General features: G+C 38.4%; 1 protein-coding gene and 1 pseudogene across 4 annotated transcripts in view; one reads left to right on the forward strand and one right to left on the reverse strand.

The window, feature by feature from the left end:
* Positions 1-12,528, forward strand: part of RNF144B (ring finger protein 144B) — a 136,671-nt gene that overhangs the window by 30,611 nt on the left and 93,532 nt on the right. The gene's annotated exons all lie outside the window — the stretch shown is intronic.
* LOC108299386 lies at positions 252-2,789 on the reverse strand (annotated as a pseudogene). The gene has a single exon (XR_001822940.2). The product of XR_001822940.2 is annotated as an ATP-dependent RNA helicase DDX18-like (transcript).

Here is a 12,528-nt window from a genome sequence, read left to right on the forward strand (position 1 = left end):
ATCTTGGGTCACAGGGCTGCGGGCTGGACAAGCTTGCTCCAGTTGAAATTCGCTTGACTTGGTCATTGGGTTCTAGTGCACATTGTGCCAGTAACTGTGTGACCTCAGGAAAGTCAGTTTATCTTTCAATGCTTAGTTCTCTCATTTGTAAAATGGGAATAATAAAACCTCACCTGAAGGGTTGTTGTAAGTATTAAATGAGATGATATTTATGAAAGTACTCAGATAACATTGCTGTATTAACATAGATATTTTTAAATGTACAAAAAGAATTATATTAAAACAGTAACATATATTTATATGTATGAGGGAGGGATATTTAAAATTAAAAAATATAATCACAATAAGACCAGATATTCCTTGCCCTGCCCTTGGGGAACCAAGAAAATTAAAGCCTGTTTTACATCCCCAAAATAAAAAAGAGACTTGATAGAAGTAACAGTGCTCAGTGCTTGCAACCCAAGTCAATTTATATTCTTGTTAGATAAGTCCAAATTCTAAAAGCTACAAAAAATCTGTTAAATCAGGGGAAAAAATTCATTTTAGGACAAAGTTATTCAAGATGAAAGAAAGACATGTCTTCAGTGGGAGAACTGCCTGCTGTCAGATGATTTCTTGCTAAAGTGTTTAAAGATGTTGGACTTCTCAACTTTCTTGGTTTTCTTGTAGCCAAATCTACCACTGCCTCCTCGCTTTTTCTTCTTGCTTTCATTGCTGTTGATGTTCAGATCAACAAAGGGAGCCACCTTGAAACTGAATGACAGAGTAACTTGAGGCAAATTTAAGTTACTGACATTAAAGATCTGTTTCAGAGAATGGGAATCATAGGCTCGTATGTATGACTTACACGCTTCCTGGGCTGACTTATCAAGAAAGTAGTTTTTTCAATCAATTTCTCAAGCTGAGGCTGAGTGTCAGAAATTTTAGACCAGAAACAGTCAAATTCACTTAATGGAACGTTGGATTGTTTCTAATAGTGAAGAAAATCTAATTCTTTTGGGTGCAAAATGAGCAGGGTGTGCCCTCTCCCATTTAGACCTCTGGCTGTTCTACCCACACGATGCCTATATTCCTTAGGGTCATCATACTGAATAATCCAGTCAACTTCAGGAATGTCCAGTCCTCCTGCTGCCACATCTGTATATAATAGTGTTCCTGAATCTGCGTTGCAGAACTGGAAGAATGTGGCTGTACGCTTATTTTGCTTTTGCTTTTCATGACTGGCCAAGACAGGCAAATCAATGTAGTTCAGCAACTCACAGTGGTATTTCACGGACATACAAGATGAAAAGACCATGAGCACCTTCTTTCAGTTCTTCTCAAGGAATGTAAAGAAGAGAAGGAATCTCTTTTCAGAGGGACGAACAACATGTCCCTGCTCAAGACCATCCACTGTTGCATTAGCTTTATCATCATCAACAGCAATGTACAATGGCTCCTTTTTCAGAGAAATCCTCGCCAGGTCTTCAACTATTCGAGTTTGGGTGGCAGAAAAGAGCATAATCTATGTACGTGTTAGCAAAAGTTTAATAATTTGCCTTAATTCCTCTTCACATCCAACATCCAAGATCTGATCAGCTTCATCAATAACCAGGCACTGCAGATTTTTATACATAAACCCTCGGTGTTCTGCATATGGTCCAGCAGACAGCCTGGTGTGGCCAAGATGATGTTGATCCCGTTAACAAGTTTCTGTGCTTCAGCAGATCTGTTACCGCCACCCATTATCAACCCATAAGTATGCACATGCTGAGTCATTAGCTCCTTAAGAACACCAAAAGTTTGCGTGGCTAATTCTCTACTAGGTGAGAGAATAAGGACTCCCCTTCCATTCCTGGGCATGAACTTTAATGTAACAATGTGTTCAACTGCAGGGGTGAGAAAAGCCAGGGTTTTACCACTGCCTGTTTTTGCAGCTGCTGGAAGATCCCTGCCTTCCAGAGTGGTCTGATAGTTTTATGCTGAATTTCAGTCATGTTTGTAAAACCCATTTATTTTATTGCCTTCAGAGTGTTTTCATTGACAAGATGGCATAGAGAAGCAAATGAATTATCCTCAAAAGCTCCTGTCAGTTTCAGGGGCAGGCTGGGCACCTCACTGTCATCTCCCTCATTATCTGGCATCTACACATTATTTTCTGTTTCTTTAGGAGTCTTGGTACTTTCTTATTCAGAATCCCCTTTGTTTTCAGTTTTTGCTTTTTTTCTATCAGGCCCAGCATCATTCGGCATTTTTCTCTTTTGATTCTGAATCTGGAGACTGCATTGCTCCTTCTCCATTGGTTAATGCAATAGATTTCTGGGGATATTTTTAACTTTTATATTTTCCCCTGCTTCATGAGATAGGTCTCCATTTTGAGCTTCTGAGAAGCCCACATTCATAGAATGTTTTGATTTTTTAACCTTTCCAGCTCCCAGTGTTTCTTCAGACACATCTCCATTTTGAATTTCTGATAGGGTCAGATTTGAGGCCCCCTGCTACTTCAGATTCCACTGCTGCAATTTGAGGTTCCGCTTCTCAATCTTCTTGCACAGGAGTTTCATCAGCAAGTGAGACATGCTGTCCAAGAAGTGCCTAGACCATAGCACCGTAAAGTCAACATAGATTTTTGATATGGTTTGGCTGTGTCCCCACCCAAATCTCACCTTGAATTGTAATAATCCCACATGTTAAAGGCAGGGCCAGGTGGAGATAGGTGAATGATGGAGGTGGTTTGCCCCTTAGTGTTCTCATGGTAGTGAGTAAATCTCACGAGATGTGATGGTTTTATAAATGGGAGTTCCCCTGCCCAAGCTCTCTTGCCTGCTACTATGTAAGATGTGCCTTTGCTTCTCCTTTGCCTTCTGCCATGATTGTGAGGCCTCCCCAGCTATGTGGAACTGTGAGTCCATTAAACCTCTTTCCTTTATAAATTGCCCAGTCTTGGGCATGTCTTTATTAGCAGCATGAGAATGAACTAATGCAATTTTGTTTAATTTTCAGAGATTAGAACTATGTTTCCTGTATAACAAAATAGTTCATAATGAGCAAGGAGTAATTAATCCACTTAAAGATTTTGCTTATTCTAAATCAAGTATATTTGATCACTGTATTTTATTCAATCCTTGTGGGAGAGGGGTGATGATGTTGACCTATGATTTCATTTCATTTTTTGATTACAATATAAAATATAGTCTAATTCAGGGCATGCTGTGGATCACAATGGCTCATCCTGCTCACTTGGGGGTATTTATTTCCATCACACTTTCTGGTAAGAGACATAAGCTGATGTAATATCAAAGGAACACCATAAGCCATCTGAACTGTTGAACTGAGATAATCATGAACTGGGCAGGTGGCCATCCAAGTTTACAGCGTTCTTTTGGGCATGATGGTATCTGATTTCTGCTTCCTTATCTCGCTCCAATTTTCATAGCCTCAGGTATGTGCTGCAACATATATATTGTCCAAGGTCCTGCAGAATTATGTGTAAAAATTGCAGGTTGAAAAGATTGGAAAATATTTTTAAGTTAAAGTAACCCTATGTAGTAACATTGTTTGCTCTCAAAAGTTTTGTCTCTGTTGGTCAGTTCATGGATTACTTCCATCAAAAGAGGATAACATTTTAGATTAGTTATTTTCAACATAACTATTAAGGATGAGAGCTTCAGCTTGTATGTATGCATTAGGTCCTATGAAAGGAAGACAGATACTGGACAAGGACCCCTCTCATCCTGATAGAATGGGCTGGGAGCCTTGAACCAAAGTTTCTCTTACTTGTCTTGATTTGTTCTCACTCTTACATGGGGAGGTGAGGGTGAACTAGTTATGATTGAACTGCTTATCTTTATTCACAGTGCTTATCGGAGGAATATAAAGTACCTCTTTTGGCCAGGTGTGGTGGCTCATGCCTATAATCCCAGCACTTTTAGGGGCGGAGGGGGGCAGATCACCTGAGGTCGGACTTTTGAGACCAGCCTGACCAACATGAAGAAACCATATCTCTACCAAAAATACAAAATTAGTCAGGTGTGGTAGCACATGCCTGTAATCCTAGCCACTCCAGAGGCTGAGGCAGGAGAATCACTTGAGCCCAGGAAGCGGAAGTTGCAGTGAGCTGAGATTGTGCCATTGCACTCCAGCCTGGGCAACAAGAGTGAAACTCTGTCTCAAAAAAACAAAACCAAAAAAACTTCTTTTGTCTTTTGATAAAATTAGAAATTTATGTGTTGTTAACATATCATTAATGAGCCTTTTTGGGTTTAAGAAAGCACCAGAAATTAATAAACAATTAGAAATAAAATTAGGGTTTACTTTCCATCATTATCTCTTGCTTTTATTATAGCTTGAAAAAGTTTTTGAGTAAGTAGTTTTAAAGTTTTTTTTTAAATACGTAAAAGCAGGCGTCTCACTCTGTTGCCCAAGCTGGTCTTGAATTCCTGGCCTCAAGCAATCCTCCTTCCTTAGCCTCCTGAGTTTTAGTTTATTTATTTATTTATTTTTAATTAAATGCCTGGGATGGAGAAACTTATTTTCTGCCATCAACAAAGCTTACCTCTTCTCCATCTCTCTGACTTTACTCACGTAATTCCTTTTGCCCAGAAGGCCCTTCTTCCTCCTTTTCTCCATTGTCTTCCCTCATTTCTACCCATTAAATTCTCCAGGTCTTACAGGGCTGGGCTCAAATTGCTGAGTGCCTTCCTGAAAATCAGTGCTACTCTGACCAGCTGACAGGCCTAATTGTCTTTTTTTGACACCACTTGAAGTCTTATGTTTTATTTATCATTGTATTCCCAGCACCTAATAAAGAACCTATAGATAATAAGAGCTTTAGAAATGTTTGTTGAGGGCCAGACGTGCTGGCTCACACCTATAATCCCAGCACTTTGGGAGGCCAAGGCAGGTGGATAATGAGATCAGGAGTTCAAGACTAGCCTGACCAACATAGTGAAACCCCTGTCTCTACTGAAAATACAAAAAATTAGCCGGATGTGGTGGCAGGTGCCTGTAATCTCAGCTACTCAGGAGGCCGAGGCAGGAGAATGGCATGAACCCAGGAGGCGGAGGTTTCAGTGAGCAGAGATTGCACCACTGCACTCCAGCCTGGATGACAGAGCAAGACTCCGTCTCAAAAAAAAAAAGAAAGAAAAAGAAGTTTGTTGAATGGAGCAATGAAAGTAAGAGCATTAAGGAAGAAAGGAAGCCTAGAAGGGAGTGTCTAGTCTAATTATATGGCGGGGAAAGGTAGGTAGGAGAGAGATCCCAGAAAAGACACATTTTGAGTGACTGTGTGTGTTCGTGTGTGTGTGCACACGTGTGTATGTGTGTGATGAAGAGCTATTGGTCAGGTGAAAAAGGCATGGAAGAATGACCTTGGTAAATTGAGAACCAAGGAATCTGTGAATGTGAAATTTGAATACTTAGATTTGTTTTAGTATGGCTGAAACTGAGATGCAAAGTGAAAATGGATAAAAAGAAGATCAATCTAAAATGAAAGGCAGGTTGTATATTTGAACTTTGTGCCAATTAAAAAATCATTTAGGTTAGTAGTTACAATTGCCTCTGTGTGCTTAGGTAAATATTATAAATAAAAATCAGGTATAGGATTAGATTTCTTGAGCTCGTTTGATTAGAAGAGTTTGAATATTTAATTAATAATGTCACAAATACTTTAAAGTAAATGGACTGTGCATGGTGGCCCACACCTGCAATCCCAGCACTTTGGGAGGTCAAGACAGGAGGATCACTTGAGGCCAGGAGTTTGAAACCAAACTAGGCAACATAATGAGATCCTTGTCTCTCTATATATAAAAAAGTAAGTGGGGTGGTTATGTCAGTTTATGTTTGAAGCAAATGTTTGTTGAAATGACAAACTGAAACCTTACATATTTTAAGGTAATTCTTCCTGACTTAGAAGCAAAAATACTGGAGTCTCAATTTAATCCAAAATGGTAAAACAGTGAATGTCCCCCTTTTTGGGACAACTTTATAGCTAATACTATGCCTCTGTGAGACTTTCCTGTGGTGTCAGTCACTAACCACTTAAAAAATGTGATAATTACAAGCAGTTTATAAGTAGATAAGCTTATTTTTTATAATGACTACTTTTATAAAGATTAAAAGAAATAATGTATGTAGAATGCATAGTGCCAAGTGCCATGCCTGTAACACAATAGGTATTCAATAATATAATTTGTTTTTTTCTCAAACTCCCAGAGAACTGAGGAAGCTTCCACTTTATCATTATGAACTTTCAGAAGAAATAACATCCTGCCTCCAAGTGTACCCTTGCTAAAGTATCCACTAATTCTTTTGTAGAAGTTTGGAATTTCCTTGGTGATTTTAAACAAGATTTCCGCTCTCAAGTGTGTTCATTGTAAGAGTCCTGTATCACCAAGGCTGATCTGAGTACAGAATCTTCAAGCCTCAGTGGGACTAAATATTTCCGCAATTACTTGTATTTGAAATAGTTCTGGCCGGGCACAGTGGCTCATGCCTGTAATCCCAGCACTTTGGGAGTCTGAGGCGGGTGGATCAACTGAGGTCAGGTGATCGAGACCACCCTGGCTAACACGGTGAAATCCCGTCTCTACTAAAAATATAAAAAATTAGCTGGCCATGGTGGCAGGTACCTGTAATCCCAGCTCCTCAGGAGACTGAGGCAGCAGAATTGCTTGAACCTGGGAGGCAGAGATTACAGCAAGCTGAGAAAAAAAAAAAAATTAGTTCTGATCTCTTTCACCTCAAGGGTTCAGTGAATCATGCTGAGGCCTTCCTGATATATGAGACAGATGGTTTTCTTCTGGATTTGTGGGTGGGCAGCAGGTTTGCCTGAGTTACTAATACTGAGGAGGGGTAGAGATGCCGGGTTGGAAAATGAAAACTTAAACCAAGTTATTGCTGGGCATAACTCAGGAGTATTGCATGCCTTTGGTTTGTTTTGATTAAATTCCAAGGCGTTACAATCATCTGGCTATTAAAAATAATCATCTGACTATTAAAAATAATTAATTGCCTTGTTTTCTACTTAGAGGTATAATGGGTCCAGATTTGCAAGTTAGAATGCATTTTGCGATGGGACAGTGAAACGGGGCCAATTGTTACAGAGATTGAATGTTTAGGGGCCAGGGCAGGTTGCCTGGTCACATCACCATGAGGCTTTTCAGGGAAGATTTCTTTGGATATGTGTAATTTTCCAAACCCCAGTTACCAGAAAAATAGACTTATTAACCTATTTGGCCAAAATAAAGTAAAACTATGACAAATATGAAAGTAGAGATTTTATAGATTACATTTCCTCACCACAATCCAGTTAAATTAGAAACCAATACTAAACATATGACCAGAAAATAACTACTGGGAAATTAAAAAACACTCTCCCAGATAAACATTTGATCAAAGAGAAAATAAAAGAGAAGCAAAAGGTTCTTTGGAGAGCAATAAAAAAAGTATACTTTAAACCCAAATCTTTAGGGCATAGCATATACTTAAAACTTCACTTGGAAAAAAATTTATAACATTAACTATCTTCCTTATTCATGAAGAAGAAGACAGCAAAACACCTAACTGCCTCAAACCCCTCCTTAACCAACCAAACAACACACACGAGGGAGGAAGAGGGGCTGATAAAATTACAAGTGAGAATTAATGGAATAGGGAAAAAATGTAGGAAGGCTAAATAAGACAAAATACTGGAAAAAAGAGCAAAAGTATACAAGATTAGGAACAAGGAAACAAACACAATTACAGATGCATGCAAGATAGAATTATAAGAATTATATATGTACACTAGGAGCAAAACTCTATGGAAACTAATATGAAAATATGGAAGAAATGAGTAACTCATGAGCAAAATACAAATGACCAAAATTGATTCAAATAGAAGAATCAAAAAGATCAATTACTGTAGAATTCCCAGCCTCTTTGTGTTCCATTTGATATTTGCTCTGAGCTTCTTATTTTTAAGGAAGCAATTATGTTTTAACAAGGCATTAAAATAAGATGGGACGGTGGCTCTCCAACTTGTGTACCAGGTATTGCTGTGGTCTTTTCTAGTGATGTCTAAGGTGCTCGTGTTGTGAAGTGTAATTTTACTTGTGTTTAAATTTGAAAGGTGATGTGTGTAACCCTGCTACCCGCTCCCCCCCCCCCCGCCGTTTCTCTTTCAATGCAAATTAACTTACACATCCCTTTAAAGAGTAGCATGCCAAGCACAGGCTGATAAAGTGAAATATGTTCCTACCCTAGTGGTTAAGGACGGCCAACTCTTTCCAGCCTAGATGGTGGTAGGAGAAGTACTTGATGCTGCTCCCGCTGTGAGCTACTTGGTATACCAGTCAGTTGTGCCATGGTCCCCACAGGGACCTGCAGAAAGCTAGAAGTGGCCAGGCTGACTTGGTGACGTCAGTTGGAAGTATGTGAAGTCTGAATGCTCTTGGTATGGTTGTGCCGTTTTTGTATGGTGTAAATCTGTAAGTATTGTTTTAACATTTATTTTGGAATAATCCCTTTTGTCAGGAAATGAACTAAAAAAGTGAAAGTTAAATAAAAAAATTAAGCGCCAAATCTCTGTTTCTCAAGGATGTTGATGATGAATGTGTAATTCACAAATATACTGAAGCTGCATCAATATCTACTTCAAAAGGTTGTAATTGTTTTTAAGCATACTTTGCCCAAAGACAATGATTTAACAAGTGTGGCTGCAGGAGGTATCATTTCATTTCATTCTGTGAAGCATGACTTTTCATTAGAATCAAATGACTCTTCTAAATAGATTTTCCTCATTTCAATTTTAAGTTTTCTTATGCATATATAAAAAGTGAAGTAATAGCTGTTAATGTGGTTTGCTCCATTAGCAGAAAAGGATTTTTTTTTCTATAGTGAGAAGATCTTACTATGTTACCCAGGCTGGCATTGAACTCATGGACTCAAGCAATTCTCCCACTTTGGCCTCCCAAAGAGATGGGATTTCAGGTGTGAGCCACCATGCCTGGCCTGGAATTTTTTTTTTAAATCAAGATACATGTCGGGGAGATTTATTGTAAATCAACCAATCAGACATATGACTCATACTCAGGGATATTACTGGAACTGGCTATTTGGATCTTGGTAATGCTTGCTCTTTTCACTGACCATAGAGATGTTTCAAAATCAGTGACATAAGTTGCACTCTATGATAGAGTCCACTGAGGCCAACTACAGCAACAAATGTATTTAAATATTCAGTCCAGCAAAGATTCGATGTTCTAGCTTTTACTTTTGCTGTAAGAACAGAAGTAGAAAAACATTTATTTTGGCTAACATAAAGTCATTATAAATGAAGCAGGAGAGCCGTGGAGGATAAAGAGCAGTAGCCCATCCATATTAGTGAGGAAATTAAGAAATGGTGTGCACTTCACATCGGCAGAGGGGCCATGAGCAGGATTCACACGTGCGTCCGTTGTGGTCATTTCTGGACTGTCTGGTGGGAACCCTAGACTGCTCTCCCAAGGCATGAAATTGTTGAGCCCTAAGTGCCATAGTGGGACAAAAACAGAGCATAAGCAACACTGACAGGCTTCAGGTTCAATTCAAGGACAAGGAAACAATTGGAATACACTATAAAGGCAGGCCGTCCAACCTAGATTTCCTCTCAGTGAAGAAATCCCCTTCATTGTGTCCACCACACCTGGCCCCTTGCTACATTTTTAATATGAACATTAATCAGTATTAAAAATGTTTTAGATTGGGTGTGGTGGCTCATGCCTGTAATCCCAGTGCTTTAGGAGGTTGAAGTGGGAGTATTGCTTGAGACCAGCCTGGGTAATATAGTGAGACCCCATCTCTACAAAAAATTTAAAAAATTAGCTGGGCATAGTGGCATGTGCCTGTAGTCCTAGCTACTTGGGAGGCCAAGTCTGAAGGATTGTTCAAGGCCAGGAGTTCAAGGCTGCAGTGAGCTATAATTACACCACAGTACTTCATACTGGGCAACAGAATGAGACCCCATCTCTTTGTATATTTAAAACTTTTTATAATTCCCATTATTTATTAGCATCTTCTTTCATTGTTAAAGTGTCCTGGTTTGAATGAGAAATTTATGGTCATTCTGTCTTTAAAAGTGAGATAATGACAATGTTATTTAACCTCTCCCAGAACATAGAAAAAAAATAGTGTTCCTCCAGTTCACTTTATGAAGCCAGCATATTTTGAATACCAGTATAGGATAATATAATGTGATCAAGAAGGTATTATTCCAGGAATATGAATTTGGTTTCATATCAGAAAATCCAGCCACTTAGTCTATTATATAAAAACTATAAAAGATGAGTGACATATGATTATATCAATAGTCACTGAAAGCTGTCTGATAAAGTTAGTACTATTCCTAAGAAAACTCTTAAGGAGGAATAGAAGGAATATACTTAACTATAATAAAGACTGAGAACAATCTAGGACGCTTCATTACAAATGATGAAATACTAAAACCAATTACATAAGAATCTAGATAGAAAAGCCTGTGATCAGTTTTTTAAATTTATCATTACCTTTTGTGTTCTAATAAATGCCAACAAGATAGGAATTTGTGTTGTTGATATATTTACTGGAAAATAAAAAATAAAAACATCTTTTTTTTGTTGCTGCTGACATGATTGTGCACACATCACCCAACATGAGACTAAATATAGAAAGCCACTCTAACATAATTAGTAAAATATTTGGGGAAATGGCTGGATGCAAGATAAATATATGAACTGAAATCTTCTATTTTACCAATGAACACTAAGAAATGGGGATATGTGTTCCCTTAAATGATATGATAAAACTGCAAAAATATGCATATTATATAAAGTTCTTGCAATTCAGAATAGAATAGCAACTTAGTTTTCCAAATTATGTAAAATGACTATAAAGCTTTATATTGTCAAATGCCCTTTTCAAGAAAAGTATGAAAAATAAGATTACTATAAAGTTGGTCAGGCATGGTAGTTCATGCCTGTAATCCCAGCACTTTGGGAGGCTGGGGCCGGCAGATCATCTGAGGTTGGGAGTTCAAGACCAGCCTGATCAACATGGAGAAACCCCATCTCTACTAAAAATACAAAATTAGCTGGACTTAGTGGCGCATGTCTGTAATCCCAGCTACTTGGGAGGCTGAGACAGGAGAATCGCTTGAACCCAGGAGGTGGAGGTTGCGTTGAGCTGAGATTGTGCCATTGCATTCCAGCCTGGGCAGTAGGAGCAAAACTCTATCTCAAAAAACAATATATATATATATATATATATATATATATATATATATAAAATAAAGTTACTATAGTCAAGATAGTATTGGCCTAGCAATACACAAACATTAGAACAGAATAGATTCAAAAATAGATGCTTCAGAATAGATAAATCAGAATACAGATAATATGTGTTATACATTGTAGTCCAATTCAGTGGAAAAATCATGAGTTAACAAATTATTCTGGCATAGGTAGTTCTCTATTTGGTTAAAATACAACAGGACTCATCATAAATGATATAAAGTTAATTCCCTGATGGATGAAAAACAAATTTAAAAAACAACCCTTTCACAGGAAAATCCAGGAAAGCACATGTACAAGCTAAAGCTTGGGAAGCCTTTTAAAGAATGGAAACCTCAGAAGGAATACATATCAGATATATGCAGTGAAAACCGATTGTGTGGCAGCAGTAACGTTAAATCAACAGACATCAGCTATGTCTGGAAAAAGTACTCGTAAAATATACTGCAGGAGAAGTGCATTAACTATAATTTGCAAAGAGCTCTTATAAATTGACAGGAAAAAATATTAGCTATTCTAAAGCAAAATGGACAAAGGGAATAAACAGATGATTCACAGAGCTAAGATAGGGTGTGTGTGTGTGTGTGTGTGTGTGTGTGTGTGTGTACACCATACATAGTCTGATGAAAGAGCACAGAGAAAAAGGCGAATGGTTAGAAGATCCCCTAAGTACAGAGGTGAGTGAGGAGGTGATGTGAATAGAAAGTCAAAAAAAAAATATTATGATACTCTTCTTGCAGGACTGCTGAAGGAGATGGGCATGTGAACAATGAGAGTGCTTGGTAAGTGCCACAGAAGAGGAATACAGGAAGCTGGGTCAGAGGAGGGAGGAAAAGACTGCATGGCATGGAGAGGACGCTGGGCAAGAAGGTGCTTTCTTCACTATTGGCCTTCCGAGATAATTCCTTGCATCTAGGGACATGGTGACTTTCATGAGATTAGCATAGTTTTGTTGATCAGGCATCATAAGTGTTTAAAAGTTACTTTCTTGATCCTAGAAAAAGGCTCTTTGCAAAGACACATCACATGACCGTGACAATTGCTTACTCAAACCCATGGTCATGTGTTTAATCTGAATGTGACTCCTGTCCAGGGGAATGAGCAGGATCTATTTTAGGACTGCTGATGTGTAAGAAGGACCTCTCCGAGGTTCCATTTTGTTGGAGATGTAAACGTGGTGGCACCCAGAGTCTGTAGTTGTTGCTGCACCGTGTTAGGACCACGAATGCTGCTGCTGCTGCTGCTTTTTTTTTTTTTTTTT

This window comes from Cebus imitator, unplaced genomic scaffold, assembly GCF_001604975.1.
Source record: "Cebus imitator isolate Cc_AM_T3 unplaced genomic scaffold, Cebus_imitator-1.0 Scaffold21, whole genome shotgun sequence".
NCBI classification, from domain to species: domain Eukaryota; kingdom Metazoa; phylum Chordata; class Mammalia; order Primates; family Cebidae; genus Cebus; species Cebus imitator.